This window comes from Brachycentrus maculatus, unplaced genomic scaffold (assembly GCF_059751285.1).
Source record: "Brachycentrus maculatus isolate JH-2025_06_01 unplaced genomic scaffold, ASM5975128v1 h1tg000470l, whole genome shotgun sequence".
Lineage (NCBI taxonomy): Eukaryota > Metazoa > Arthropoda > Insecta > Trichoptera > Brachycentridae > Brachycentrus > Brachycentrus maculatus.
Window position 1 is genome coordinate 851950 of NW_028281217.1, and position 25213 is coordinate 877162.

Below are 25213 nucleotides of genomic sequence, written 5' to 3' on the forward strand. Positions count from 1 at the left end.
TCTTTGATGAGATGTCAAAAAATAATATGAAAATAACGCCTGTAATTGGAGATAATCCAGATTTTGTGAACAAGTATTTGGACACACTCAAAATGTTGGAAAAATACAATTCACAAGAAAAATTATCCAGTCGGTATGTTGTAAAAATGGTGCCATACGAGTATAAACTGGATAAATATTATTATTTGGGATAATTTTTTATCTAGCATATTTCGAAATTGCGATTATTCTTTGAATTCGTAATTCTCTTATCAAATTCTCTAGAAGATAAAAGTTACTTATATAACGGGTTGATAATTCACATTTTGGTGATAACATTGATATAAGACAAATTATAGCTCCATTTTAATAGCCGTACAATAGGTTTATTTATGGCGGATGTGGCTTAATTTCAAAACAAGCCATAAATCTTCCTCTTTATCTACGAGTATAATACCGTAGGTGTAATAAAACCCCCTATCCGCACCCCAATGGTGCATAGGGCACTGCCCAGGAAATGCCCAGAAAATGTGCTATATATCTCAGCAAAAGAGGCATATTTTTTATGAGTGAGGAAAGAACGGTAAAACAAATATATGAGGCGAATGAAATTGGGAAAAGAAGCAGAGGAAGACCGAGAAAAACTTGGCACGGTCAGGCGTGCCAAATACTCGAAAGTGGTCAGGTTAATAATAATAATAAAACCCTTACTGCACCCAATGGTGCATAGGGCACTGCTTCATATAAACGCAGTGTTATCTTGATCGTTTACACATGAAGAAAAGATGATCAGCCTTCCGCTTCAGGTACCAGTCCAGGGTAATATTGAATAAATATTACAGTGAAAAAAATCACAAATATTTATTTGACCCCCCCTGGGAATCGAACCCGGGACCTCCAGAACGGTAGCCAAGCATGCTGACCATTACACTCGGAGGCGGACATACATAATATCGTAGGTGTACTGGCAAAAAACGTTAACATGAAAATAAATTGAGATATGAAATTTTGACTTACAGCATTTTGAGTTTGTCCAAATACTTGATCACAAAAATCTGGATTATAGGAGTTATTTTTGACATCTCATCAAAGACGAAAATACTATGAAAATAGCTCCTATAGTGGTTGTCAATAATGGGTAGAATTGGTGAATGTTACACGTGTGTAAAGTGATCACTTAAACCAGCCTATGACGGTCGTCAGCCCCGTAAATACCCAGACTTCCGTATTCTTCTTCATCTTTGATGAGATGTCAAAAAATAATAACTCCTATAATTGGAGATAATCCAGATTTTGTGAACAAGTATTTGGACACACTCAAAATGTTGTAAATAAATTAACTAGTAAAATTATAAGCTAAAATAATAAATATTATCATTTTATCACTTGTATTCAATAAACCGATGTCCGCCTCTGCGGCGGAGCGGTTAGCGCGTTTGGCTGCCCCGCCGGAGGTCCCAGGTTTGATTCAGCCCAAAAAAATATTGACAATTTACTAACAAAATTTTGAGTCTGTCCAAATACTGTGTTCACAGATCTAGATTATCGCCGAGTTTTTTTATATCAGTTGAGAGTTTTTTTATGTTGTTTATAAATTATCTAGTCAAATTATAAGCTAAAATAATAAAATGAATATGATATTTTCTGTCGTTTCTCATGTATGTGATAATAATCCAGGATTCGGACCTCACATACTAATAAAAGAGTTTCAGCTCAATAAAAAAGCTTCTTTTCATATCAACAATAGATGTCTCTAGTGAAGTTCTAATGATTCAAGAACAATGATTCGAAATTTGTTCATATATATAGAACATCCAAGAATTTGAAAAGTGTGGTTGTCAATAATGGGTAGAATTGGTGAACGTTACACGTGTGTAAAGTGATCACTTAAACCAGCCTATGACGGTCGTCAGCCCCGTAAATCGTGCACATAGTAATCACTCAAACCAGCATACGACAGATTGTATGACCTGTAAAATCCAACACCATATTTTTATACATCGTTGTTTAGATTTTGATATATTTTTTTTAAATAACTCCCAAGAGAAGGAAAATCCAGAAATTATAAACAAAAATTTAGACGAAATAAAAATATTTTGAATGTAAATATTCGTTGTAGAAAACATGCTTTAAAAAAACTTTTTTGACCGCTCTGGCAGCGCCATCTGTTGACTAGCAAACCGGAGGTCGCTGGTTCAATTCCCAAGGGTGATTCAAATAAATATTATTTATTTTTGAACATGATATTTATTTCATTTTACCCTGAACTGGTACCTAAAGCGTAAGGCCGATCGCAATGCCTTTATGAAATTGACGATCAATTCAACACTTTATCGATTCGATGCAGTGCCCTATGCACTATAGTATGAAAATAATACATTTTGATCCCCCACATGTAAAATTAAAATTTTGCTGCTAAATATTTATATACAATATGTAAATATAATTGGTGAAGATGATGATGATGATGATAATGAAGGTGAAAAAATTACAGATACAAGAATAAATAAACAAACAAAAAAACACACTTTTCACTACAACAAACTGACAAAAAAACTTTTTCTGTAGTTTCACCAAAATCACACGGGCACTTTGCATACAATTTCAAACCGCACTCCAAAAAAAACCGCCGAAAGGTACGAGAAAATTAAAAAAAAAAAACAAATTTCGTCAAATTTATGCGCATGCGTTGAAATGATTCGCGCGCACAACCCGAGCGCTGCGCGATCTCTAGAAAACTGAATTAAAAATTCTCATACAAAAACAAAACATGAATAATATACGCGCAGCGGTAGCGAAGGCGCCAAACTCCTTCAAAAGCTACGAACAAGAATAAAAAAGCCCGACTCACGCTATGAGAAAACGAAAGCAATCGTCATATTGACGGTATCACCTTTTTACGCGCGTGTGAATTTAGCATCTCGAAAGTTTAGATTCATCTCGCAAAAGTTGAGGTGAGGTCAGTGCGTTTAATATTTGCTCAGCAAAATCAAATATGCCTTTTTTATGAGTGGATTTGGAAGTCATAACGTCTTTTTTTCTGTTCGAGCACATTCTTTGAGTGCTACCTGTGCCCAGATGGTGCACAAGGCACTACGAGGAATTGGCGAACCGATAACTGAGGCGATTATTCCTGCTCTCAGTGTCTTGGACCAAGGAGAAGATCACATAAGATGGGATTGTTGGGTAATACAACACACTGATGTTTGATAATGTCCTAAGAAGACGAAACGCGTCACGTATTAACATATACATAAATAAATGTAGAATTCAATCCAACAAACCTTGTATTATTTTGGATATATTACCCAACAATTCAATATGGAATTATACCAACTGTCTGCAGTTACAATAAATAACATAAGATGGGATTCATATAATAATCTTTTTGACCAAGTATGTCAAATGCTTGAAATATCAAGTATTTCGAATGCTTAGATGGTCAGCTGGAGTGTCCCTTAGAGATAAAATAAAGAAGTCACTTATTTGTGGAAGCCTGGCTGTCACAGGCATCAATAGTAAGGTAGAGGAAAGGCAATTGAGATGGTATGGGCACATAGGACGCAGAGAACCTGATCATATTGTAATCCAGACAATCGCCATGGATCTTCCTCGAAAGACATCTATAGGAAGACCAAAGAATTGATGGATGCTGTAGAAAGATAACATGATTCTAAGGCATGGCCTAGGTGACTTTGTATGTTCACGCCCGATTTTTTAAAGAATGTATATTGGATATTATTCTGTTTTTTATGAATATACATGGAAAAAATATTTTTATAAATTTTTTCAAACTCCTTACCTTTTTTTTTTCAAAAGCATATAATTATTTCGAAGAAAAACTTATTTATAAGTAAAATGTAACTTTCTTTTAAAATCACTATATTTATATCATCAAACCCTTATCCGCACCCCAAAGATGCTGTACCCCAAAGGGCACTGTATCATATAAACACAGTTTTATCTTGATTAACACATGAAGGAAAGGTGATCAGCCCTCCGCGTCAGGTACCAGTCCAGGGTAATATTGAATAAATATTAGAGTGAAAAAATCACTTATATTTATTTGACCCCCCCTTGGGAATCGAACCCGGGACCTCCAGAACGGTAGCCGAGCGTGCTGACCATTACACTACGGAGGCGGACATATTTATAGTGATTTTAAAACAATGTTACATTTTAATTATAAAATGGAAAATCACAAAGTTAGTGCTTCAAATATGAATTATAAAAACTTATTTTTTTAATGCAAAAACGGTGTTTTAAGAAAAGAAAATTCAATTACGTAAATTTTTACCTGGATTTAGATAAAATTATGTAGCGACTTAACAAATACTGAGCCTTAATACGCCGATATCATTAAATAATAGGTACAATGATTAAAGAAAACACTTCGTTTTTTACCACTTGAGTTTTATTATAGACTACATGTTTCAGAAGTTAAACTTCCATCATTCAGGTCTGTATAATAACTAAAATATAAAATTGTTCTATAAATAAGGAGAGGGGAAAGTAAGGGGAAGGGGTTAGTCAAGGGACGGAGTTTGAAAACAAAGGAAAAATGGAAAGCAATTATGAATTATCTTGAAAATTTAGAAATCCAAAAAAACCTGAATTCTAATAATGATTTATTAAATAATATATTGTTTCAAAATTCTTCACCATTGCTTTCCATTTTTCCTTTGTTTTCAAACTCCGTCCCTTGACTAACCCCTTCCCCTTACTTTCCCCTCTCCTTATTTATAGAACACTTTTATATTTTATATTTTAGTTATTATACAGACCTGAATGATGGAAGTTTAACTTCTGAACATGTAGTCTATAATGAAACTCAAGTGGTAAAAAACGAAGTGTTTTCTTTAATCATTGTAACATGTCTTACCACAAAGTTAATGCCGAAACAATAAATAAAGAATAGGTACATACATATAACTGAGTATTTATGTATTTCACATATGTTTTGAAATAAATTTTCCAACTAAGCAAATACGACTATAAAGATAAATAAACGGAATATAAAAAATGCACTGTATAAGGGCCTGTGCGGCTATACTGCTAGTCGTATGGAATTATGAACACAAAATGTTGTAAAATTATCGTCTTGTTCAGAAAATAATCATAAAATTCCTCGATTAATCATTTAAAATACATATTATTTATTGACATCTCGTCAAAGATGAAGAAGAATATGGAAGTCTGGGCATTTACGGGGCTGACGACCGTCATAGGCTGGTTTAAGTGATCACTTTCATCTTTGATGCGATGTCGAAAAATAAAATGAAAATAATTACTGAAATTGGAGATAATTCAGATTTTAAGAACAAGTATTTGGACGCACTCAAAATGTTGTAATTTAAAATACACGTATATTGTCCACATAGGAAATGAAAAATATTTATTTTTCTAAATTCTATGGTAGTAAAGGGTAGTATTGTTTGCATGCTGTGGTAGTGATTGTCCTGACGAAGAGATGGGTACGTCTCGAAACCGGTAGACATAAAAATCTCGATGAGTGGTTAAATACTAATATTACGAAGATTTTTTGCAAAAAATATTAAATCATTTTTAATAATGTGTAATACATATCGCTCACTCCTTTCAAGAACGTCATAAATAAAAAATCGTCAATTTTCAGTTGTGCATGTTTTCGGAATGTCCAGAAAATGTACTATATCCCAGCAAAAGAGGCATATTTTTAACTTAATATTTACCCGCTACAGGGCAGAAAGTGTTGTTTTTACATTTTGAAGAAAAGTTTTTGTTTAATAATGCTTTTTAATATACTAAATATTTTTTAAATGGAGAAAAAACCTTCAAGATTAACCTAAAAAGATCTGTTGCAAAGTAAAAAGTTCTATAAGTGGCTTGATATTTATTTTTAATACATTGCATTATATTTAACTTTAAAAACGTTCTCCTGAAAAATAAAGTTTTTTGATTTATGACGTTCTTGAAAGGAGTGAGCGATATGTATCATGAGAATGTTATTTGCAAAAAAAAACCTTCATTCGCACTCAATGGTATAGTACTCAGCGATAAGGTTGAGATCTCAAACGCAAAATTTCAGAACGCAACCGGGTGCGTTAGGGGCCAGACGTACATCCGAGCCGCTCATTTTTTCTTTAATAATATATATTGAAATCTTTATTTTTTAGCCTTGATGATGGAACGATTATTCCGAAACCGGTGGTCGGGAAGAAGTAATATTTTTTACGTGGTATTACGCAAAGTGAACGACGAATGATAATGGGAGTGTTACAACACATCAGAAAATTTAAAAGAAACGTTTCGAAATGCAGTAATTTAGACCTCGAAGTGTCGTCAGGCGTGAACTACTGACCCTTCGTAACACGGAGCAAATTATCTCAGCACCTACGCCAAATTCGAGACTATCGCAATATGCCACAATCGCGTCCGTGAGGGCTTGAAAAATGGTAGAAAAAACGCTAGAAATCATAACTAACTAACTAACCATCACGCGGCTTCCCCGCAGGGGTAGGCAGAGAGGATAGAGCGCCACACCAATCTGTCCTTGCAAACATTCTTCGCCTCTTCCACGTTCATGCATCTCCTCATACATACCCGCCGATTGTTACGACTCCTAACCTGACCACTTTCAAGTATTTGGCATACCTGATCGTGCCATGTTTTTCTCAGTCTTCCTCTGCTTCATTTCCCGCTAAAATTTGCCTCATAAATTTGTTTTACCGTTCTTTCCTCACTCATCCGTTCTACATCTCCAAACCATCTCAACACACCTTTCTTAATTTTATCGATAATGCTTATCTCAGCTTTGCATTCCTTCCTTATTTCACTATTCGTACATTTATCATACATCGTTTTGTCGCACATTCTTCTGAGAGATCGCGTTTCGACTGCATTCAGTCTACTTTCATCCTTCTTTTGCCAACTCCATGTTTCACTTCCATACATTAGAGTTGGAACCAGGACTCCGTTGTGCACTGCCAGTTTAGCTTCCGCTGATAGGTTTTTATTTGCTATAACTGATTTCAGTGCACCATTCACTTTGTTCCCAGCATTCACTCTCCTTTCTATGTCTTTATCAATCTTTCCATCCCTAGAAAACATACTACCCAAACACACGAAATCATCTACCTGTTCCAAAATCTCTCCGATTCTCTTCGCTAGAAATCATCACATAAGATATTCAGATAAGAGCACTTTTTAGTGCAAAATTTACAATTTGAGTGGTCGAGAGCAGATCGTAAAATTCGCACATTTAAATAATGAAACAAAGATACTTAAAATATCAAGGTCGGGATTCGAACCCATGATCGTGGCGTGTGAATGAGTGTTCCTGCCAGAGACCACATGGAAAACATACAGGGTGTTCTAAGAAAATAGGCAATAGTATACGTTTATAAATATGTATCTAATATAAGAGTTTCTGCTTAATAAAAAGCTTCTTTACATCTCACCAATAGATGTCTCTAGTGAAGTTTTAGTGATTCATGAACAAGGTTTCTAAATTGGTTCGTATATATAGAACTTCCAAGAATTTGAGTAGTGTGGTTGTCAATAATGGGTAGAATTGGTGAATGTAACACGTGTGTAAAGTGATCACTCAAACCAGCCTATGACGGTCGTAAGCCCCGTAAATGCCCAGACTTCTATATTCTTCTTCATCTTTGATGAGATGTCAAAAAATAATATGTATCTTTAAAGTGTAACAAAATTCAGAATTTAAAAAAAAAAATCGGACAGACTTAAAATGTTGTGAATAAAAAAAAAACTGGCCTAAGTATAAGATTTATAATAAAAAAAAGAATTAATATTTCAGGCGTTTCCCGTTATGTAAAAATAGACCGAGGTTTGTACATCCAAAAAATAGGGTCTCTGCTAAAAAAAGCATTCTAAATCCAACATAGATGGCTGTTATGAACTCATGAGATTGACCATATATCAAGGAGTTCCGAAAATTTGATTAGAGTGGTTGTTAATCATGGGTAGACGGCTGTCCAAATTTAAAACACAGTAAGGGCCTTTTTTTGCAGTAGTTTTTTTTGCATTTATGGACTAAGTAGACTCTACTTAGTCCAAAAATGCAAAAAAAACCTACTACAAAAAAAATGTCCCTTACTGTGTTTTAAATTTGGACAGCCGTAGAATGGTGAATGTTACACGAGTGAAAAGTGATCACTGAACCAGTCTAAGATAGGCCATAAGTCTTGTAACTACCCAAACTTCCATACTATTCTTCATCAGATGCCAAAAAAAGATAGTAAGATAAGTTTAATACTTGTATGAAGGAGAGAGCATGATATTTAGTACGTCGTATCACGTTTGGTCCCCTACATTACATCTAGACGTCACCTGATATATCGTAGTCGTACAGGAGAAAGTGACCAACTAACAAAACGTAAAATGTTCAGGAGGGCCATTCAAATCACTTTTGCTTGGCAAGAAAATAAACATCAATACAGGTTTTTTCTTCCAAGAATTTGAGTAGTGTGGTGGTCAATAATGGGTAGAATTGGTGAATGTTACACGTGTGTAAAGTGATCACTTAAACCAGCCTATGACGGTCGTCAGCCCCGTAAATGATCCCATCTGTGATGAGATGTCAAAAAATTATTTGAAATTAACTCATGTAATTGGAGATAATCCAGATTTTGTGAACAAGTATTTGGACACACTCAAAATGTTGTAAATCAATGCAGTTAGTCATTTTGACAAGTCAACATATTATACTTCCAAGTTTAAAATCCTTTGGGATTTTTTCAGGGCAATATTACGCTAGTAAGATATCAAATAGTCAATGATCACGTTTTTGTAAAAATAATGCACTCGGTCACATTCTCCTGTATGACTACGATATATAATCAGCCTGTATCTTGTATACACAATGTGCAATAATAACGTGTGGGTAAGCAGATATACGTATTTTTTAACAGGTTTTCAGATTATCGTGACGTCACCGCGGAATTCGGGATTGAAGTCAGATGTTGTTGATGCCGGAAAGTGTTGCGGTCGAGCGAAACGTCGGCGTCGTGAAGTCACCAAATTACTTAGGAAACATTTAATGTTTTCTTGTATAATCTTCGAAATAACTTTTTTTATTAAATACTTATTTAACTAACTAACTAACTAACTAACCATCACGCCGCTTCCCCGCAGGGGTAGGCAGAGAGAATAGAGCGCCACACCACTCTGTCCTTGCAAACATTCTTCGCCTCTTCCACGTTCATGCATCTCCTCATACATACCCGCCGATTGTTACGACTCCTAACCTGACCACTTTCAAGTATTTGGCATACCTGATCGTGCCATGTTTTTCTCGGTCTTCCTCTGCTTCTTTTCCCGCTAACATTCGCCTCATAAATTTGTTTTACCGTTCTTTCCTCACTCATTCGTTCTACATGTCCAAACCATCTCAACACACCTTTCTTAATTTTATCGATAATGCTTATCTCAGCTTTGCATTCCTTCCTTATTTCACTATTCGTACATCTATCATACATCGTTTTGTCGCACATTCTTCTGAGAGATCGCATTTATTTATTATAATTAATACTTATTTATTATAATTAAAATGTAATTTTGTCTTAAAATGTCCAAATCATTGTTCACAAATGTGGGGTTCTTCATTTAGTTATTTTTACAAAATTTTTAGTGTGTCCAAATACTTGTTCACAAATCTGGATTATCTCCAATTATAGGTGTAATTTTTATGTTTTTATTTATTTTTCATAACATATTACAAACATAAGTCATATTTATATCGAAGTCGTACACGAGAAAGTGACCAAGTAACAAAACGTAAAATGTTCAGGAGGGCCATTCAAGTCACTTTTTCTTGGCAAGAAAATAAACATCGATGCAGTTAGTCATTTTTAACAAGTTTATACATTAAATTTCCATGTTAAAAATCCTTTGGAATTTTTTTCAGGGCGATATTAAGCTAGTAAGATATCAAATAGTCAATGATTATGTTTTTGTAAAAAATGCACTTGGTCACTTTCTCCTGTACGACTACGATATTATATTCCCGATGAGTAATTTCTATTTCTCATTTTGGGACATGGGATTAAGGTTAACAAGACTGGAACACAAATAATAAAGTTACAAAAAAGATTTTTAGAAAAATAACCAAAACTAATACATGGCAAAATATAAAAACAATAAACAGGTATAATAAATAGATGATTAGATTTTTGCTGATGAGATGTCAAAAAATAATATGAAAAATAACTACCCATAATTTGAGATAATCCAGATTTGTTAACAAGTATTTGGACACACTCAAAATGTTGAAAATAAATTAACTGATCAAATTATAAGCTAAAATAATAAAAATTGAAATGATATTTTCTGGCGTTTCTAATGTATGTGATAATAACCATGGATCCTCACATATTAATAAAAAGAGATTCTGCTCAATAAAAAGCTTCTTTTCATCTCACCAAAAGATGTCTCTAGCGAAGTTCTAGTGTTTCAAGAACAGTGTTTCAAAATTGGTTCACATATAAATATAGAACTTTTATATATATAAATATAGAAATTTCTCATGTGTGTGATTGTAATCCAGGATTCGGACCTCACATACTAATATAAGAGTTTCTGCTTAGTAAAAAGCTTCTTTACAACTCACCAATAGATGTCTCTAGTGAGGTTCTAGTGATTCAAGAACAAGGTTTCTAAATTAGTTCATATATACAGAACATCCAAGAATTTGAGTAGTGAGGCTGTCAATAATGGGTAGAATTGGTGAATGTTACACTTGTGTAAAGTGATGACTTAAACCAGCCTATGACGGTCGTCAGCCCCGTAAATGCCCAGATTCCATATTCTTCTTCATCTTTGATGAGATGTCAAAAAATAAGGATTATTTTGTTTGTATTTTATTGACAGGGGAAGCCGATGGAGTTTTTGGTAAAAAGAGCGAGATTGGTCTTCAACGCAACCTACAGACATTTGAGTGGGACCTATGGGTGCAAAAGTGTCAAAATAATAATAAAAAGTTATTTTAAATCTCAACAAAGATCAAGAAGAATATAAAAGTCATGGTATTTACACACCCAGACTTCCATATTCTTCATCATCTATGTTGAGATCGATATTAAGTAAAATTGTTAACCTGATGTCAGACGATCGGCCGTGAAGCTCCTCAGAAGCCTCCTGACGCTTCTTCTCCTTTTGACTCCCACATCCTTTTTTTCTTCCAACTGTTCACCTTCGCTCATGACGGTAGAGTTTTGTGTCACTCACAAACAAACTGTTTCACTTTTTGACTTTTCGTTATATTTAATAAAATATTTAAAAATTTAGTGTCATTGAATATGTCATCACAACAGGTAGTTGACTGTCGTAAAACTAGGAAGACTTAAAAGGTAAAAAAATCGAAAATAAAAAATTAAAACTTGTCTTAAAAGTAAGGATAACAACACATTTTGGGTGTGTCGAAATCCTTGTTCACAAATCTGGATTTCTACACCTAGGAATTAATTTTACATTTTTCAATTTCAACAAAGATAAAGAAGCATATGGAAGTATAGGGTATTTGAAGGGCTTACGACCGTCATAGGCTGGTTTAAGTGATCACTTTACACGGGTGTAATATTCAACAATCCTTTATTATTTTGAGAAATAAAAAGACTTTGTTTTTTATCTTCGCTCACTCCTTTCAACAACGTCAAATATAAAAAACTCGATTTTTCAGCAGATCGTTTTTAAAGTTAAAAAATATAATAAAATGTACTAAAAATAAATACCAAGCAACTAATTGAACTTTTTACTGTGCAACAGATTTTTTTAGGTAAAACCTGAATGTTTTTTCTCCATTTCAAAAATATTTAGTATACTTAAAAAAAAAAAAACCTTTTCTTCAAAATGAAAAAACAACACTTTCTGCCCTGTAGCGGGTAAATATTAACTAAAAAATATGCCGCTTTTGCTGGGATATAGTACATTTTCTGGGCATTACGAAAATATGCACAACTGAAAATTGTCGATTTTTTATATGTGACGTTGTTGAAGGGAGTGAGCGATATCCGTTTTCCATTCCGCTACGGACGGATTTTCCCAAATGCCAAATGCTTTTGGCATTTGGGCGGCTAAATGTCGAATTTTCCTCAGGAAAACAAGCCCGTAAGGCTCCCTTCGCGTGTTTGAAGAGGGAAACTGTTGGCAGTGAACGGCCGCGGATCGCTGATCGATGGGCGAGTCGAACGTTGAATATCGTCACGGTGACTTCGGTCATCGAAAAACAACGACAACAGAAAACGGATATATCGAATAATGTGAGTCGTTCCCGTAATATGAGGGCTGATCACCTTTCCTTCATGTGTTAAAAGATCAAGATAGCACTGTGTTTATGTGATGCAGTGCCCTATGAACCATTGGGGTGCGGATAAGGGTTTGAAATGAATTAATGAAAATACAATAAATTGCAACATTTTTAGTGTGTCCAAATACTTGTTCACAAAATCTGGATTATCTCCAATTACAGGAGTCATTTTCAAATTATTTTTTGACATCTCATCAAAGATGAAGAAGAATATGGAAGTCTGGGCATTTACGGGGCTTACGACCGTCATAGGCTGGTTTAAGTGATCACTTTACACACGTGTAACATTCACCAATTCTACCCATTATTGACAACCACACTACTCAAATTCTTGGAAGTTCTATATATATGAACCAATTTAGAAACCTTGTTCATGAATCACTAGAACTTCACTAGAGACATCTGTTGGTGAGATGTAAAGAAGCTTTTTATTAAGCAGAAACTCTTATATTAAATGCCCAGACTTCCGTATTCTTCTTCATCATTGATGAGATATCAAAAAATAATATGAAACTAACTCCTGTAATTGGAGGTAATCCAGATTTTGTGAACAAGTATTTGGACACACTCAAAATGTTGTATATTAAGTCAACATTGTGCGACCCACAAATGGCATTGCATCTACAAATAAAGTTGAATTATCTAGATTTAAAAAAAACAATGACTTCAAATGATACCTGGGTGTAAAAAAAATAACATTGCAATTTATCGTATTATTTTTCGACATCTCATCAAAGATGAAGAAGAATATGGAAGTCTGGGCATTTACGGGGCTGACGACCGTCATAGGCTGGTTTAAGTGATCACTTTACACACGTGTAACATTCACCAATTCTACCCATTTCTGCTTAATAAAAAGCTTCTTTACATCTCACCAATAGACGTCTCTAGGGAAGTTCTAGTGATTCAAGAACAAGGTTTCTAAATTGGTTCATACATATAGAACTTCCAAGAATTTGAGTAGTGTGGTTGTCAATAATGGGTAAGATTGGTGAATGTTACACGTGTGTAAAGTGATCACTTAAACCAGCCTATGACGGTCGTCAGCCCCGTAAATGCCCAGACTTCCATATTCTTCTTCATCTTTGATGAGATGTCAAAAAATAATTTGAAAATGACTCCTGTAATTGGAGATAATCCAGATTTTGTGAACAAGTATTTGGACGCACTCAAAATGTTGCAATTTATTGTATTTTCATTAATTCATTTCAAACCCTTATCCGCACCCCAATGGTGCACAGGGCGCTGCATCACATAAACACAGTGCTATCTTGATGTTTTAACACATGAAGGAAAGGTGATCAGCCCTCCGCTTCAGGTACCAATTGCAATTTCAGCATATGTATAAGAAATAAATCTCAGCACTAAAACGGTTAAATTTATTATTTTAAATTAATGACCCGCAAAGCCTCTATCTTTAGAGGTAACTAACTAACTAACTAACCATCACGCCGCTTCACCGCAGGGGTAGGCAGAGAGAATAGAGCGCCACACCACTCTGTCCTTGCAAACATTCTTCGCCTCTTCCACGTTCATGCATCTCCTCATACATACCCGCCGATTGTTACGACTCCTAACCTGACCACTTTCAAGTATTTGGCATACCTGATCGTGCCATGTTTTTCTCGGTCTTCCTCTGCTTCTTTTCCCACTAACATTCGCCTCATAAATTTGTTTTACCGTTCTTTCGTCACTCATTCGTTCCACATGTCCAAACCATCTCAACACACCTTTCTTAATTTTATCGATAATGCTTATCTCAGCTTTGCATTCCTTCCTTATTTCACTATTCGCACATCTATCATACATCGTTTTGTCGCACATTCTTCTGAGAGATCGCATTTCGACTGCATTCAGTCTACTTTCACCCTTCTTTTGCCAACTACATGTTTCACTTCCATACATTAGAGTTGGAACCAGGACTCCGTTGTGCACTGCCAGTTTAGCTTCCGCTGATAGGTTTTTATTTGCTATAACTGATTTCAGTGCACCGTTCACTTTGTTCCCAGCATTCACTCTCCTTTCTATATCTTTATCAATCTTTCCATCCCTAGAAAACATACTACCCAAATACACGAAATCATCTACCTGTTCCAAGATCTCTCCGTTTACCAATATTTCACATTCAGATCTGCATTCTTCTCTTTCAAAAACCATAATCTTGGATTTGCTAACATTCATCAATAAGTCACTTTCCTTGCACACATTATACACTTTTGTCACCAACGCTTATCTATCTTTAGAGGATTGTGAAGATAGTATAGATAGTGAATGTAGACGTAATAGTTTTATTAACCCTTATAGTGCTGAACTTATTTTCACATATTTTGCATAAATTGCTAATTTGCTTTTCTTTATCACCACTTGACGAATTCGACATGTCGCTCACTCCTTTCAAGAACGTCATAAATCAAAATACTTGAATTTTCAGGAGAACGTTTTTAAAGTTTAAAAATATAATGCAATGTATTATACATAAATATCAAGCCACTTATTAAACTTTTTACTGTGCAACAGATCTTTTGAGGTAAAACCTGAAGTTTTTTTTCCCCATTTGAAAAATATTTAGTTTATTTAAAAAAAATAATTAAACCAATACCTTTTCCTCAAAATGCAAAATCAACACTTTCTGTCCTGTAGCAGGTAAATATTAGGTTAAAAATATGCCTCTTTTACTGGGATATAGTACATTTTCTGGGCATTCCGAAAACATGCACAACTGAAAAAAGACGATATTTGATTTATGACGTTCTTGAAAGGAGTGAACGATGTAGGTGGAAATAAAAAAAACTTATAGAAATAAAACACTTAAAAAAATACATAAAATCAATGTTAAATTCACAGAAAAATAATTTTAAATGTTTTTTTTTATAAATGTTATTAACTTATTAACAACGTTATACATGCGCGCGCTACGACACGTCCGTACAGGTTGATACCTAAATCAAATTGTGCAATAGTCGGTGTTCCGACGCTCCGCACTTTATACACATTAACAGAGATCTATCGACGGTTCGCACTCTAAGAGTTAATTTATTGTATATTGAGTCTTAAAAACATATTAGACATAAGTACACTGGGTTTAAGAACACTATTTCACCAGGTGCGTCAGCCCAGTGGAGAAGTGGGTAATGTAATGGAAAATAGAATAACAAAAAAAAACGTTTATCATTTCCTTCGCATAGAAGAGCGCATAGTCGAGTACGGAGAATAAACTGGGAAATATAGATTTTTTTTTGTCGGTCGGTCATCGCCGTTCGATCCATTAAGCCGTCAACCTGTCAAAACACGGACGCGAGCGGAACTCAATATCGAAAGTTGAATAAATTCTAAAATAGACCATCGAGTCATGCGAGAAAGGCACAATGGGATCGATAGAGATTTTTCATTTGCGGCGAAGGAAATGATTTGAGAAAACGTTCGGCTGTTCAAACTTAAGACACAGTAAGAGACATTTAAAAATAAAAATAAAAAATTGTTGCATTTTTTAACTAAGTAGACGTACCCCCGTAACGTGCTGAAGAAAAATCTTTAAAATACAGCTAAACACTAAGATAAAAATTTAAAAAAACGCAGTCAGTACATTTATTTATTGATTTGACGTTTAATTTGTAGAACTCCATTTTAATTTATGAATTAATTTTTATATTATTTTTGACATCTCATCAGAGATGAAGAAGAATATGGAAGTCTGGGCATTTACGGGGCTGACGACCGTCATAGGCTGGTTTAAGTGATCACTTTACACACGTGTAACATTCACCAATTCTACCCATTATTGACAACCACACTGCTCAAATTCTTGGAAGTTCTGTATATTTGAACCAATTTAGAAACCTTGTTCTTGAATCACTAGAACTTCACTAGAGACATCTATTGGCGAGATGTAAAGAAGCTTTTTACTAAGCAGAAACTCTTATATTAGTATGTGAGGTTCAAATCCTGGATTATAATCACACACATGAGAAACGCCAGAAAATAACATTTTCATTTTTATTATTTAAGCTTATAATTTGACCAGACAATTTATTTACAACATTTTGAGTGTGTCCAAGTATTTGGACACACTCAAAATGTTGTAATTAATTTTTAAATCAAACAGAGATTTTTAGAGTCCAATAAGTTGTATTTAATTAGAAATATTAATATTGTGACGGTTGTTTTCGGCGAAACAATTGTCACAATTTTTTTTTGTTAAATCCCAAAGGAATTTAAACATGGAAGTATAATATATTGACTTGTTAAAAATGACTAACTGCATTGATATTTATTTTCTTGCCAAGCAAAAGTGACTTAAATGGCCCTCTCGAACATTTTACGTTTTGTTAGTTGGTCACTTTTTCCTGTATGACTACGATATATGTGACTTATGTATGTAGTATGTTGAAATAAATCATTTAAAAAAAAAGTTAATTTGGGTATAGGCAATATATTGCAAGGACCTTACTTAAAACCAAGTTGTGTTTATCGGCTCTAGTTCATTATGTACTCTTGTATTAAAATGATGAATTACTTAGGACTGCCAATCATTTTGAAGTATGAATTCGTGCCGGCAAAAGATGTCACTAAACAGGCCATTTTTTTCACTAATATTATGTTACCCCAATTTTTAAGTAATAATATTCGGTAGTGTCGTCTACAACTCTAAGACTGGCCCCTTGATTCGATCTCTGAACGCTTCAAACCCACGTACAACAGGAAATTGAATTTTATTGTCATTTTATTATGGAAAAATGTTCACGTTTTATTTTTTGTAAAAAAATATCGACATAAATTTTCGCGAGGGTAGCTGAATATCAAGTAGCGATGAAATGATGACGGTGTAGATTGAAAACTGTAGGAGTATTTCAACTGTATATTTTAACTGACTAACCATCACGCCGCTTCCTCGCAGGGGTAGGCAGAGAGAATAGAACGCTATACCAATCAGTCTTTGCAATCAATCCCAGATTCATGCTTCTCCTCATACATACCCGCCGATTATTTCGACTGTTTATTTATTGTAAAGACAGTTGGTAGAATTCCATATTGAATTGTTGGGTAATATATCCAAAATTAAACAAGGTTTATTGGATTTGAATTCTACATTTATTTATGTATATGTTTTCGTCCGCCTCCGTAGTGTAATGGTCAGCACGCTCGGCTACCATTCTGGAGGTCCCGGGTTCGATTCCCAGGGGGGGTCAAATAAATATGAGTGACTTATTTCTCTGTTATATTTATTCAATATTACCCTGGACTGGTACCTGAAGCGGAGGGCTGATCACCTTTCCTTCATGTGTAAGCGATTAAGATAACACTGCATTATATGAAGCAGTGCCCTATGCACCACTGGGATGCGGGTAAGGGTTTTATTTATTATATATGTATATGCGTGACGCGTTTCGTTTTATTAAGACATTATCAAACACTCTTGTGTTTATGACGACTGTTTATTTCAAGTTTTCTTCGGTGTCTCTATCTATTTCTACCGATATCTTTCAACCAATCCAAAAACGAATAATATATCCAATCATATAACCAAAACAGATTAATGATATTTGTCAAAACGTTTGATACCATATATAGCTGTTTGCAATCAGAGGGTAGATAGTACTTGAACATTAAAAAGAACATAAATTACAAGTTGATGATAACAAGGAAGGCAAAGGAAAAAGGGAGTTTAGGGAAGGAGGTAGGGGAAAAACTAAGGGAAGAGGTTTGATGGACAGCTAGTATTGTAATGATAGATAGTAATGTGTTACTTTCCTTCATGTGTCAACATGTTTATATGATGCAGTGCCCTATGCACCATTGGGGTGCGGGTAAGGGTTTTTAAGTTGTATTTTATAAAAAAAAACATAATAATTAATATTGTGACAATTCGCTAACTCCTTTCAAGAACATCATTAATCAAAAAAACTTGATTTTTCAGGAGGACGTTTTTGAAGTTTAAAAATATAACACAATGTATTAAAAATAAATATCAAGCAACTGAATGAGCTTTTAACTGTGCAGCAGATCATTTTAGGTAAAACCTGAAGGTTTTTTCTCAATTTGAAAAATATTTAGTTTAAGTAAAATAATAATTAAACAATACCTTTTCTTCAAAATACAAAAACAACACTTTCTGCCCTGTAGCGGGTAAATATTAAGTTAAAAATATGCCTCTTGCTGGGATATAGTACATTTTCTGGGCATTCCGAAAACATGCACAACCAAAAATGGACTATTTTTGATTTATGACGTTCTTGAAAGGAGTGAGCGAATTGTTTCGCCTAGTTATGGCATTTTCAAACGAATGTATTAACTATAACCTAAAACATGATGTATACCAGGCCATGTCTTTGTAGGATGTTTTTCTGTATTAATATATTTTTTTGTACTTGGATTTATATTATTTTGTGATATGTAAAAGAATTTGTCGAAGAGCTTTTCCGTGGATATTTGTTCCGGAGCCGCACTTAAAACGTCAAAAAGAGCCACAAGCGGCTCCGGAGCCATACTTTGCCGACCCATGGCACTATATTTTATAAACAGCTGTGAAATTCCGATCTTTCAAATAATTGTAAACAAGGTAGAATCATTATAACTATCGTTTGAAGTAAACTCAAACTGAACAGCGCCCGGCATATTGAGTTTATTTACCTCGTAATTTAAAATTGTGTTGGCCAATTTCATTCGGATTCATTGCTTCCGTTTCGGAACAGATCAAGATCCTGTGGATTCGATAAATATTTATAAATATCATTAATAAAAGACAAAATGAATGACGCACGTTCAATTTTCAATGATATCAACAAAGAAGAATTATCTTTTTACAGAAGACCAAAGAATTCACGGATGCTGCAGAAATATAGCATGATTCGAAGGCATGGCCTAGGTGACGTTGTCCATGACAGAAGGACCTACAGCCTGAGGACGAGGAGAGCTGACCGCAACAGTCTACAAAAACTAGTATAAAATTAAACAACTTTGTTTTAACCACTTTTTTTATTATTATTAGTACACTTTTTAACCTACCGGTTTCAACAAGAACCTTGTCATCATCAGGGTTTATTAAATTCTAAAACATTAAAATACTCAATTACATTCTCTTACGAAAAGCTTCTTGACACTCCGTAAAACTAATATTTAGGATTTTTTACGGAGTACGTGGAAGCTTTTTGTTGGAGAATGTAATTGAGTATCTTAATGTTTTAATGTTTTAGAATTTAATAAACCCTGATGATGACAAGGTTTATAAAGTTTATAAAATGTGCCACAAAGTATCTGCGAAAAACATTCAAGAAATACAAAAACTAGATTTAAACATGTTGTGAACCAGGCAATTGCCGTGGATCTTCCTCGAAAGACATCTAGAGGAAGACGAAAGAATTCATGGATGCTGCAGAAAGATAACATTATTTCAAGACATGACCTAAGTGACGTTTTTCATGATAGAAGGACCTCGAAACACATCTAGAGAAAGACCAAAGAATTCACGGATGCTGCAGAAAGATAACATGATTAAAAGGCATCGCCTAGGTGTCCATGACAGAAAGACCTCCAACCTGAGGACGAGGAGAGCTGACCGCAACAGTCTACAAAAACTAGATTAAAACATACATATTGTGAACAAGGCAATCGCCATCGATCTTCCTCGAAAGACATCTAGAGGAAGACCAAAGAATTCATGGATGCTGCAGAAAGATAACATGATTCCAAGGCATGACCTAGTAGACGTTGTCCGTGATAGAAGGACATCGAAACTTTCCTCGAAAGACATGTAGAGGAAAACCGAAGAATTCACGAATGCCGCAGAAAGAAAACATGACACGAAGGCATGACCTAAGTGACGTTGTCCATGATAAAAAGATTTAGAAATTTAATTAGAAATACTTCTAGAGGAACATCAAATAATTCATGGATGCTACAGAAGGATAACATGATTCGAAGGCATGGCCTAGGTGACGTTGTCCATGACAGAAGGACCTACAGCCTCAGGACGAAGAGGACTGACCGCAACAGTCTACAAAAACTAGATTTAAACATACACATTGTGAACAAGGCAATTGCCATGGATCTTCCTCGAAAGACATCTAGAGGAAGACCAAAGAATTCATGGATGCTGCAGAAGGATAACATGATTCGAAGGCATGGCCTAGGTGACGTTGTCCATGACAGAGAGACCTACAACCTGATGACGAGTAGACCTGACCGCAACAGCCTACGCAGACTAGATATAAACATAGCATCGTTAGGTCGCAAAGACCCGCCCTTCCGGCCTGGGGGGGTGGGGGTTCTATTTTTACGAGGCAACACACCCCGCCCGATAATCTAGAAGGGGGTCGCGTTGTTTATTGTGCTCGGCCAATAAAGCGCTATCGACCTTTATACGGGGACTCTGCGCCGTAACAACGCTGGGAGGACGGAGAGCCTCTATGAGGCACTCTTGATGCTCCACAGAATGACATTTCTTCTATTCGTTTACTAAATTGACAAGTCACAAATTGAGCTTATTTTAAATTCTATATATACTTATATGCCGCTCACTCCTTTCGAGAACGTCATAAATCAAAAAACTTGATTTTTCAGGAGAACGTTTTTTAAGTTTAAAAATATAATACAATGTATTAAAAATAAATATCAAGCCAGTTGCATATTAAACTTTTTACTGTGCAACAGATCTTTTTAGGTAAAACCTGAAGGTTTTTTCTCCATTTGAAAAATATTTAGTAGGTATATTTAAAAAAATAATTAAACAATACCTTTTCTTCAAAATGCAAAAACAACACTTTCTGCCCTGTAGCGGGTAAATATTAAGTTAAAAATATGCCTCTTTTGCTGGGATATAGCACATTTTCTGGCCATTCCGAAAACATGCACAGCTGAAAATTGACGATTTTTTATTTATGACGTTCTTGAAAGGAGTGAACGATGTGTCGGGGTACTAAGCTTTGAGAATAGGTGTTTGCGGAGAATTTTAGGCGTGCGGTGGTTTAACTTTGTGAGGAATGAAGAGATAAGGCGCAGGACGCAGCAAATCTTGGTCACAACTGTCGTCAAGAAAAGGCGATTCAGTTGGCTTGACTATGTACTCCGCATGCCTCCTGAGAGCCTTAATCAAGCTTGCCTCTTTTACAAGGCATCAGGTTCGCGCCGCCCAGGACGACCACTGCTGACAATTCGTCGGCAGTTCTCGTCAGAACTTCGGGACGCGGATCTGACTAGGGAGGATGCAAGGGAGCTGGCAGCCGATATAAAAGCCTGGAGACAAGTTTGTGGACTCCATATGCTCCACCTAGGGAGCGGATATGGTTTATTTTTTTGTATTTTAAAAAAAAAATAATTAAACAATACCTTTTCCTCAAAATGCAAAAACAACACTTTCTGCCCTGTAGCGGGTAAATATTAAGTTAAAAATATGCCGCTTTTGCTGGGATATAGTACATTTTCTGGGCATTCCGAAAACATGCACAACTGAAAATTGACGATTTTTGATAAACGACGTTGTGGAAAGGAGTGAGCGAAATGTCAAATACGATAGACGTAGGACGCCATTTGCAAAAATTATAGCGTCTTCCGAAAGGGCGATTGATTTTGCGCCACCCTGCACGAGCATTTTGACAGGCATTTTCACTCAATCGAGCGAATCCTCCGGCAAGCGTTAACGCGCGATAATTTTATGAGTAATTTATTTTTATCTTCGACTCGCGTTCGCGTACAATTTCGTATCATTTCATCTTCCATCGCATTAAATCGTCGCTTTCAACGCCGACAGTACCTACGCGCTCGCAAGTCAAATACACAAATTATACTAACTACGCTCGTCCGAAAAAAAAGTGAGCGCGAATTTCAAAGACGGAGAAAGAGAAATAAATATTCGCCTTATTTCTCTTATAGTTTTTATTTATTTACTCGTTATTTTCGCCAAGTAGGCGAAAATAACAAGTAATCACTACCATTGGAGATCACGCGATGGTCACAGGGTTGGTAGTTCATATTTGGTATTCTAAGGTACGATTGGAAAACAAGGGTTCTATCTTATTGTAAGGTATGATTGGAAAACGAGGGTTCCATCTTATTCTGAGGTTTGATCGGAAAATGATGATTCCATCTTATTTCAAGATAGGATTGAAAAACGAAGATTTCATCTTATTCTAAGGTACGATTGGAAAACGAGGGTTCTATCTTATTGTAAGGTATGATTGGAAAGCGAGGGTTTCATCTTAGTTTGAGGTTTGATTGGAAATTGATGATTCCATCTTATTTCAAGATAGGATTGAAAAACAAAGATTTCATATTATTCTAAGGTACGATTGGAAAACGAGGGTTCTATCTTATTTTAAGGTTTGATTGGAAAAGGGGATTCTATCTTATATTAAGGTACGATTGGAAAACAAGGATTCCATCTTATTCTTAGGTATGATTGGAAAACGAGGGTTCTATCTTATTTTAAGGTTTGATTGGAAAAGGGGATTCTATCTTATATTAAGGTACGATTGGAAAACAAGGATTCCATCTTATTCTTAGGTATGATTGGAAAACGAGGGTTCCATCTTATTCTGAGGTTTGATTGGAAAAGGGGATTCTATCTTATATTAAGGTACGATTGGAAAACAAGGATTCCATCTTATTTTTAGGTATGATTGGAAAACGAGGGTTCTATCTTATTTTAAGCTTTGATCGGAAAAGGGGATTCTATCTTATATTAAGGTACGATTGGAAAACAAGGATTCCATCTTATTCTTAGGTATGATTGGAAAACGAGGATACCATCTTATTCTGAGGTACGATTAGAAAATTATGGTTCCATCCATCTTATTCACATGTGTGATTTGAAAATTAATATTCTATTTTATTCTACGAAGTACGATCTTATGATGACAATGAAATGTATTCAAAATAAATATCAAGCCACTTATTGAACTTTTTACTGTGCAACAGATCTTTTTAGGTAAAACCAGAAGGCTTTTTCTCCAATTGAAAAATATTTAGTATATTTAAAAAAAATAATAAACAATGCCTTTTCTTCAAAATGCAAAAACAACACTTTCTGCCCTGTAGCGGGTAAATATTGAGTTAAAAATATGCTGCTTTTGCTGGGATATGGTATATTTTTTGCGTATTCCGAAAGCATGCACTAACTGAAAATTGACGATTTTTGATATATGGCGTTGTTGAAAGGAGCGAGCGATGTAGGCAACATATAATCGGTACATAAACATTATTTTGATTATTCGTAGGATGCCATTCGTCTATTTCAGTACATTTGTTTTATAAATATGGTCCACATAAAAACGCGTCTCAGCCGCGCTTTGCGGATGTATTTACAAATTGAAGCTATAACTCCATTTGGTCGGTGCAATATTAAAATCGAGCGTTACTTGACTGGTCCAATGCCAAAAAGGCGAAGAGTATATCTGAAGTGAAACTTCTCGGGCGGCGATTCGATAATCGATAATAGCGTGTTATCACTCGGGAGGAATATCTAATTTAACATACTCAGCCTATAAAAGGATTGTAAAAGACTCGTTTTGTGTTTATTACAGCCGATATAATCAATATTATCATTCATCATTTTCTTTTGCAAAATTCGCCTACGTAAAAACCTTGTTTTCGTACGTTGGTAACGAATGACGTCACACAAACGAATCCACACTACTACTATTACAGCTCCATAAAGCAGACACATAAAGGGATGCGCCACATATCACGCCCGATGACGTATAGCGGTGTCCGTTTTTCGTTTTATTAAAATATCTTCGTCCGCCTCCGTAGTGTAATGGTCAGCACGCTCGGCTACCGTTCTGGAGGTCCCGGGTTCGATTCCCAAGGGGGGTAAAATAAATATAAGTGATTGTTTCACTGTAATATTTATTCAATATTACCATGGACTGGTACCTGAAGCGGAGGGCTGATCACCTTTCCTTCATGTGTAAACGATCAAGATAACACTGCGTTTATATGACGCAGTGACCTATGCATCATTGGGGTGCGGATAAGGGTTTTATTATATATATTATTATATTATATAAAATATCTAAAGTTTAAACATATTTTTGTTTTGACTGGCGCAGAAGTACCAGCTCACAAGTGAATGTCGTGAAAAAGGGACTTGATCATTCTCTGTAACTCGCTATGCGAAATGTCAATCGTTAAGGGAGCATTTTTCACGTAATTTTTTGCTCGTTATCCGAATTACTCGTTATGCGAGGTGCTCGTTATGAGAGGTTCAACTACAAATGGCTAATTGATAGTCAAAACGAGGCATCTGTCGACAGGGCACTTTGTATTATAAAATACAAAGTAACTCTAAATTCAATGAATACAAATATTTTATTTAAATCCGAAGAGATTGAGTACTTATTGACAAGGTAAAATTAAGTGAATTTTTAAAATTGTATTTTTAAAGATACTTAATTAAAATTGTTTATCGACTTTCTCAAGGAAATATAAATCGAGAACGCTTTCCTCTAATTTTATCGGCGGCCATTTTACTAGCTAACTAACCATCACGCCACTCCCCGCAGGGATAGGCAGAGAGAACAGATTGCCATACCAATTCTGTTAATTAAAATTATAAATTGTAATTATGTATAAGATAAAATAAATTTTAAAAAATCCGCCTCCGTGGTGTAATGGTAAGCGTGTTTAGCTACCGTGCTGGAGGTCCTAGTTTGATTCCCAGGTGGAGGTGAAAATAAATATTGCTGATTATACACTCTTATATTCATTTAATATTACCCTGGACTGGTCCCTGAAGCGCAGGAGTGATCGCCTTGCTTTCATGTTAGCAACGATCGAGATAACACTGCGTCAATACGATGCAGTGCCCTATGCACCATTGAGTGCGATTAAGGGAGAGAAGAAGAGGAAATAAATATGCCGTTCAAAACGAAATAATAATAAAATAAAATATTATTTATTCTATCAGGCACTGGATTATCAACCTATAGATGTTCA

General features: G+C 35.2%; 1 protein-coding gene across 2 annotated transcripts in view; it reads right to left on the reverse strand.

Annotated features, from left to right (window-relative positions):
- Positions 1-25213, reverse strand: part of LOC148302253 (uncharacterized) — a 142870-nt gene that overhangs the window by 76569 nt on the left and 41088 nt on the right. The window contains exon 1 of one of the 2 annotated variants that reach the window (XM_088271916.1): positions 2508-2719. The exons of the other annotated variant lie outside the window; for it this stretch is intronic. The gene's annotated coding sequence lies outside the window, so the exon portion shown is untranslated. Of the gene's footprint in view, positions 1-2507; positions 2720-25213 lie in introns of those variants that run through there. 2 annotated transcript variants of the gene reach the window in all.